Source organism: Mauremys reevesii, linkage group 8 (genome assembly GCF_016161935.1).
Source record: "Mauremys reevesii isolate NIE-2019 linkage group 8, ASM1616193v1, whole genome shotgun sequence".
Taxonomy (NCBI): Eukaryota; Metazoa; Chordata; order Testudines; family Geoemydidae; genus Mauremys; species Mauremys reevesii.
In genome coordinates this window covers 51392282-51400265 of record NC_052630.1, presented here as the reverse complement: position 1 = coordinate 51400265, position 7984 = coordinate 51392282, and the positions used below count along the sequence as shown (strand labels likewise).

The 7984-nt window shown below is 46.3% G+C and overlaps 1 long non-coding RNA gene across 1 annotated transcript; it reads right to left on the bottom strand.

Moving 5' to 3' along the window:
- Positions 1-529: 529 nt before the first annotated feature.
- On the bottom strand, positions 530-5453 carry LOC120370979. Its single transcript, XR_005584093.1, has 3 exons — positions 5323-5453; positions 3442-3576; positions 530-678 (listed from the first exon to the last, which is right to left on the bottom strand). It is a non-coding gene; the product is annotated as an uncharacterized LOC120370979 (long non-coding RNA).
- Positions 5454-7984: the final 2531 nt, after the last annotated feature.

The window sequence follows — 7984 nt, the reverse complement described above, 5'->3', positions numbered from 1 at the left end:
ACTTCCCTCTCCTGCCCTTCAGCTTGTGGGGGGCTTCCTACCCTCCCTCTGCACAAGCCAAGTGCCCCTTACCTAGGGGCTAGGACTTCTTAGCCCACCGCAGCACTTCTCCAAACTGTCCTCTGCTTCCCTTCAAACTGTTCTCTGCTCCAACACCAATTCTTTCTGCTCCAACTCCTCCAAACTGTTCTCTGCTTCAACATCAATCCTTTCTGCTCCTACTCCCACACTGTCTGATTGAAGCATGGGTTTTTATCATGTGACTGACTGCAGGTGCTCTAATTGGCTTCAGGTGCTCTAATTGGCATCAGGTGCTCTAGTTAATCTATAGCAAACTTTCTTCCCCTTACAGGGAAAAGGATCCCTTCTAACCTGCTCCTGCTGCCCTCTGGTGGATAGTGCTCCAGATGTAGCTGATCCCCCACTTTTATAGAGTAGGTCTTTCAACAAGCAAATCTCAACAACAACACAGTTTTTAATATGGGAATATTTAATAAATCCCTTTTTCCATTTTCCACTGTTAGTCCATATCCTGCTGCTTCCATGGAAAAATCCGTAAGCTGGAAAAAAACATTCTGAAGTTCACTTTGAGCTACTGATGATTCTTCTGTTCGGATGAAAGGGTCTGCAGAGGCTTTGGAAGGGACAGGACCTTCAAACTCCTTAGCTCCTTGAGCTCTGTGGGGGAAATCAGGCACTAGCTGTTTGTATCCTGCATCATTCCCATACCGTGTCACCCCTTCCCTGTCTCCTCCCAGTTCCCTTACCTAGTAATGCTGCTCACTGAGAAACCATGCTGTCATTGGCTCCCTCCGTCATAGCTATGCACTAATTCCCCATCCCACACACACGGAAAAGAGGTACTGTAAAAGCCATGGAGGTGCAGGACATGCTGCATGGAGCAGCATTAGCTGCTGTGTAGATTACCATGAACCCATTGCAACATAGCATTTTTCCAGATAGTAAACAGAGTTGCTGCTCCCAAGCTATCCCTCCTCATTCCCCATCCTCCAATACCCTTCTAAATTCTGCAGAAACCAAAGTATGCTGTATACACAAAGAGCTAGCAGAGACTTATGAAAGTGGGGGTGCATCCACCCCTTCCCTCCTTTCTGCTCAGGTGAGGAAAGAATCTAGGCTAGGATTGTCAAAGGAGATAGGCAGAGAACTTCCTTTGGATTTTGGAGCCTAACTCACTAGGCTCTTAGGCTATGTCTACAATAGAAATGCTACAGTGGGACAGTTGCAGTGCTACAGCTGCACAGCAGTATCGCTTCACTGTAGGCACTAAGGGCTTATGTACACTTGAAATGGTGCAGCAGCGTAGCTGCAGCCATGCCACTGTAGTACTTCAGTTTAAACACTACCTGCACTGGACAGGAGAGGTTCTCCTATCATTGTAGGTAATCCACCTTCCTGAGAGACTGTAGCTAGGTGCTGCCTACACCAGGAGCTAGGTCAGTCATATCCCTGAGCAATGTAGCTATGCCACGTAGACCAGGCCTTACACAGGCACTGACTTTCCAAAATGCCAGAGGGTGCTCAAAAAAAAAAAAAAGTCCAGCCTACAAGTATTTCCCAGTGTATTAGCTGTACTAACAGCAACAGATTTACATTGGATTTTATTCTAGGTAGAAGCTCAGAGTCAGAGTAGCATGAACATCATATTGCCAGAAATTTCAGCAGGTAGTTTATAACTTTCAGTTGGCAGCGTGGTTTAATGGATGGAGCAAGAGTCTGGCCTACTAGTTAGAATGGAACTCAGACAGGGCCGGTCCTGAACAAGAGCCAAGCATTGAAGCCAGGAGTCAGAAGCCAATACCTAAGCCAAAAGGTAAACTGGAGTCACAGCCAGAAGGCATAGCTGAGGGTGGGAGTCAGGAGTCCAAAGCCAGGACAAAGGTGGGGTAGGAACAGGAGTAAGCTGGAACTAGGGAAGGGCTACAGACAGCAGGGGACAGGCCAAGAACAGCAGCAGACAAGGAGTACATTAAGCAACCAGTTCACTGCTCTTGCTGCTGGGTTTATAAATCAGGCTGCTGGCCCTGCAGCCAATCAGGTGCTGCAATTAATCAGGCAGTCCCAGGGCAGTGCATCTGGACCTATTAGTTGCCTAGCAGTGAAGTTAGTAGGGAAGCAGGTCAGTAGCTGGTCCTAGCTGGCATGATCCCTGACAGGTAACTAACTCGTCACTGGCTTTTGGAATCCAAGAACAAGCATCCTGCTCACCATTCACAGATTTAAGCCCCCATGCTCCTCTAACATCATATGAGCTGAGTTGGCAGTCTCAGACTACTTCTCAGTATTACAAGTACCAGGCCCACATTACAAGTGTACTAGGAAGAGCCAGAGGAAGTGTGGCTCTGAAAACCATAACACTGAAAACCAGGCCATTAACACTAATGATAGTTCAACACATAAATCCTCTTTGTATTATTGGAGGAGGATGAGATGCCTCAAAATAATGAAATGGGACAATATATCTCAAAATTAGATATTAACTGCTTCATTAAAATGGAATCAATCACTTAATCTTTCTCTTTGATTCAATAAGCTGTCAAATAGTCACTGTTTTTTGGCTCACATTTAGCATTACAAAAGAAGCAGCATGTTGAAATGCCATTTTTATGAGAGTGTTCCCTTCAATTTAGCTTGATGTGCCTCAAGAAGTTTCCAATAAGAACCATAATACTGTTGGAACTGTGGAACTCACAGGATTTGATGACTAGGCATATTAGAGGCTTTTTGCACTCTCCACTCTATATTGCTCTATCCAGCAGTCTCATCATCCCATGCATTTAAAACCATCTGCCTAGACCAAGAGAATTATTGTACTTAAATGGGAGTGGTTATGCTTACTTCTGATTTTGTCATGCATTTTAAAGAAAACCTTGTATCAGTCAGAATGTATATACTGTTTATTTTATTGCCTAATTTCGAGTGTAGGACTTCTAATTTTAGATTTAAATAAATATTTACTAATAGATTCCTGTCAAAATGTATTAACAAGCAAATACATATAAATAATGTGTGAGTGTATACAGAGTATGCATTGTAGTGTATGTGTGTAACACACACATCAAAGAACTCTTGCTCCCCACACTGCCCAGCCATGAGCAGCACATTCCCCTTAATCAGCTTCATTCTAAAGCCAGGATGGGGTAAGCACAGGTGACTCAAATATTCAGAGCTCTGAAAATGAATGCTGAAAAACTGCTGAGGAAAATGTGTAATTGTTCACCAGAAAATAAAGAAAGATAATGCCTGAACTATGAACAATAGATCTGTCTTGCTGATATGTCATCACAAAACTGAACCAATTAGTCTTTTGGTTCCACTAAAGTGGATATTTATTTGTGTTCCTTAAAATTAAAGGGACACTTCAAAGTCAGTAAATCTAAATTTAAACCCAGCAGCTGTGTTTCAGTCTACCGTACTTACTCTTGCCCAACATGCTATCCCTTCAGTCTTCCTCTCTGCATTGATCATATGAGCAGGCCTGATGATGAAGAAGAATTTTAAGAATTTTCCTCTTCAAACTCAAACAGCTGGTCCTTGTGCACTGCAGTACTCTACCTGTCAGCAAAAATGGAGACGAGAAAGTAGAAAAGTAGAAAAACAGGCCTGTAGATACTCAAGGCCAGATACTTGGAAACAACCATGTGGCAATCAGGGAGTGGGATAGAAAAGTAACTGTTAGCCACATACAGGGCCGGCTCCACGGATTTTGCTGCCCCAAGCAGCCAAAAAAAAAAAAAAAGACACGATTGCGATCTGCAGCAATTCAGCGGAAGGTCCTTCACTCCGAGCGGGAATGAGGGACCCTCCGCCGAATTGCCACCGAATACCTTAAAGTCCCGCCCCGCTCCGGAGTTTCCGCCCCAAGCACCTGCTTGATAAGCTGGTGCTTGGAGCCGGCCCTGGCCACATATGTGGCTCCATGATTCTTGGGCTGCTGGTCCCAAAGAGCAAATTAAAGCACCTGCAGCTGCAACACCCCCTAGGAGATTTCTGGAATGCAGCAGCCCTCCAACCATGCCCCCTTTCTCTGCTCACATTTCCCTACATTGGAGTGAGAAGTGAGGGTGACACACAGCCAACTACACCAGTTCCGTGCCATTTGGGGATCTCTATAAACCCTTATACAGAATGACATGCGGCCTTAGCAGAGGCCAGGATCTGGCCCTCAAGATTGCAAATAAATCCCAGAGTCCAGGTTTGTTATTTTAGAGTGACCAAAAAGAAGTACAAATTGTGCTTCAGCTCTTGTTCTGGGAGGCTGCTCATTTTCCGGAATTTCCCAAAATGGTCTCAGATCCATGAAAAGTGAATTCAAATGGATCCTTCCATATCCCAGAGGATCCATAGGGACTAAACTCACGTCTCATTCTATATGGGGTGGGAGGTGAATTTCATCCTCCTCTATTCACTATTGTGGGTTTCCCTGTGGGAATGGATTACCTGGCTCTCATTTCTTGCTACAGTTCCTTACAATACACATAAAAAGGTGAATAAAATATATTAATAAAAAGCCCCTTCATTTAACTGCTTAAATGTTTCTAAATTGTAATAAAATCTTAATTCAATTCAGACTCAATGCAGTTGAAATCTAACCTGGAGAGAAAAACTGATCAAGTGTTTACTCAGCCAGATCCAGAGATATATTTCCTTGCAGTTTTGTTTACTATTGGATGCTCTCAAAATAATGGAAGGCATTAAATTTGAGATTCTGATATGGGACCATCTTTAGTTAGTAGCAATGAATTTTGTATTGCATAATTTTTATTTGAATTACAAACTCAATGATTTAAACAAAAGTTAGATAAACCAGAAGAAAAAAAATCTGAGTTACATGTACAGGCTGTTACAAAAGAAAGATTAAGTCTGCAGATGATTTTAAAGTTGTCAGGTTAAAACTCTTGTAATACCAATCTGTATCCTAACAACCCCTTTTAGACTATGCTAAATACGTGCAACTGCCATTAACATTATGAAGTGTCCAGAGCCTCAAGTAATTTAAATATTTTGATTCATATAAAAGGATTTTAATATATTGTTAGTTTATTTGCTGAATTTTCCAGTCTGATTACACCCCTCTTGGTCTTGCACAACAGCATTTCAGATAAAAACTGCATGACAGAATGAATTACATTTATGTAATCAGCATAAATAATGTTTGTACAGCAAAATTAGCAGTTCACAAATGTGTAATGAAGTGAACAATTTCTTATTAACTATAAGAAATTTTACAATTTAGATTGCATCCATAGCTGGTATTATAGTTCAATACAGTTTCCCTTAATAAAATGTAAACAAACCAACCTTAACAGAACACTTGCTGATCACTCACTTTCACTGGGCTGGGGCAGGGGTTTGGGCAGGGCCGCCCAGGGGCGGGGGCAAGTGGATCAATTTGCCCCAGGCCCCGGGCTCTGCAGGGGCCCCCACAAGAATGGCTGAGGCTCCCTCCCCGGCCCGACCCCATCTCCGCCCCTCTCCCAGAGCCTCAGTGTATCCAGCAGCGTTCCTGGACAGCTGCAGTGTGGCTCCGGCGGAGCCCCTGAGCTCCGCCCCGCTCAGAGCCGTGTGGTAAGGGGGCGGGGCTGCGAGCTCCAGCGGGACCTCCGCTCAGCCTGGAGCTCGCAGCCCCATCCCCTTACCACACGGTTCTGAGCGAGGAGGAGCTCAGGGGTCCCTCCGGAGCCACGCTGCAGCTGTCGAGGGTCGCTCCTGGATGTGCTGAGGCTCCAGATGAGGGGGGAGCAGGGGGTAAGGGGCCGGGGCCGGGAGCGTTGGCTAAGGGGCAGGAAGTCCGAGGGACAGTCAGGGGACAGGGAGGGGGCAGAGGTTAGGGGGGGCGGTCAGGGGACAGGGAATGGGGGGTTGGATTGTGGGCATTCTGGGGGGTCTGTCAGGACTCAGCAGGGGGGTGGATAGGGGTTGGGGCAGTCAGGGGACAGGGAGCAGGGGTGGGGTCCCGGGGGGGTGGGGTCTCTGGGGAACGGTGAGGGGACAAGGAGCAGGATGGGTCGGGGATTCTGAGGGGGGGTGGGCAGTCGGGGGGCAGGAAGTGGGTGGGGGTCAGATAGGGGGCAGGGCCAGGCTGTTTGGGAGGCACAGCCTTCCCTACCCTAAAGCTCATTCAGCAGTTTGAGGCTTGCAGAAGAGCCAAGCTGTTAGCTTTTCCATTAGGGCTACCATCCCTTTCACTTCTCAAATGCCAAATGATAGTCTATATTTAATTTCAGTGCCATAGAGAGATTCATGTCAGGGGAGGGTAGCTTCATTTAAAATTAGCCACTGGGGGAGGGATCACATGAGAAGAGCAATATCCTTCCCAACCCTACCAAGGGAGACCCCCCTCCTTTGCATTCCCTGAGGCTTCAGAGGGGTTAATTTAGTGGTTCTCAAACTTTTATGCTGGTGACCCCTTTCACATAGCAAACCTCTGAGTGTGGCCCCCCCCCCCCTATAAATTAAAAACACTTTTTTATATATTTAACACTATTATAAATGCTGGAGGCAAAGCTGGGTTTGAGGTGAAGGCTTACAGCTTGCGACCCCCAGTAATAACCTCGTGACCCCCTGAAGGGTCCTGACCCCCAGTTTGAGAACCCCTAGATTAATTTAATTTTAGCACCCTGTGTCCATTCACATGTGTGTGCTATTTTGAGCATTTCAGTTTTCACAACATAGGCTCATCTCAGATTCTGGAACAAGCTCAAATGCTCAGTTCGTGGAGTATGTACATAAGCTATACTAAAGACAAACCCACAGTCACCGTCTCCAGTTTGTGAGGGACCCCATGGAGCCAGTCTCTAGGAAACAGATAAATGCATGGAGGTTAAGTCCACTAATGGCTATTAGCCAGGATGGGTAAGGAATGGTGTCCCTACCCTCTGTTTATCAGAGGGTGGAGATGGATGGCAGGAGAGAGATCATTTGATCATTACCTGTTAGGTTTACTCCCTCTGGGCATTGGCCATTGTTGGTAGACAGGATACTGGGCTGGATGGACCTTTGGTTTGACCCAGTATGGCTGTTCTTATGTTCTAACCTAAATGAACCCAAAGTTATGGAGACAGATATGAGTCAAGGAAGCCAGCAGAGTATCAGAAACCTGGAAAAATCTCTTACTGGATGGGCTCAGGCATTTGGATTTTTAAGCAGAATTTTTTTATTGTTTCTTTAAACAATCAAACACAGCAAGCAGCAAATATTTGGCCACACACTTCTGAAACCCCAAACCATATTCAGGTTTTGGCAGACTAATTTCAGCTTTTCAATTTAAAAAACCACAACAAATTTTGAAGGAAAGCAGACATTGTCTGTGATTTTTTTCTGCTTTTTAAAACCCCTAGTTTTCAATCCAGAAAAAGTTTTGACGGAAAATATTTGTCCAACCCTTTTAATGAGCTTTAGTGCCTTTTAGCACTAGCTGATGCTGAGAACCAGTGATACCTTATAAAGAAGTTTTCTCAAAACTGGGTTTGTGCCGAAATGCAGAAGGTTTATTCTTCCCAGGGCTGCCTGTGGGTGCAGAGCAAGTGGGGCAATTTGCGCCGGGCCCCGCAGCGGCCCCCACGAGAATATAGTATTGCAATTTTTTTTATGGAAGGGGCCCCCGAAATTGCTTTGCCCCAGGCCCCCTGAATCCTCTGGGTGGCCCTGGGTTTGGGGTGCAGGAGAGGGTGTGGGCTCCGGCTGGGGGTGTGGGCTCTGGAGTGGCATCCAGGATGAGGGGTTTGGGATGCAGGAGTGGGTTCGGGGCTGGGGCCGGGGGCTGGAGAGCAGGGGGGGGGCGGGCTCCGTGAGGCAGTTTGGGTGTGGGAGGGAGCCCAGGTTGGGGCAGGGGGTGATGGGTGCAGGCTCTGGGAGAGAGTTAGGGTGCGGGAGGGGGTTCCAACCTGGGGCAGGGGGTTGGGGTGTGGGAGGGGGTTTGAGGGGCAGGCTCCAGCTGGGCAACGCTTACCTCAGGTGGCTC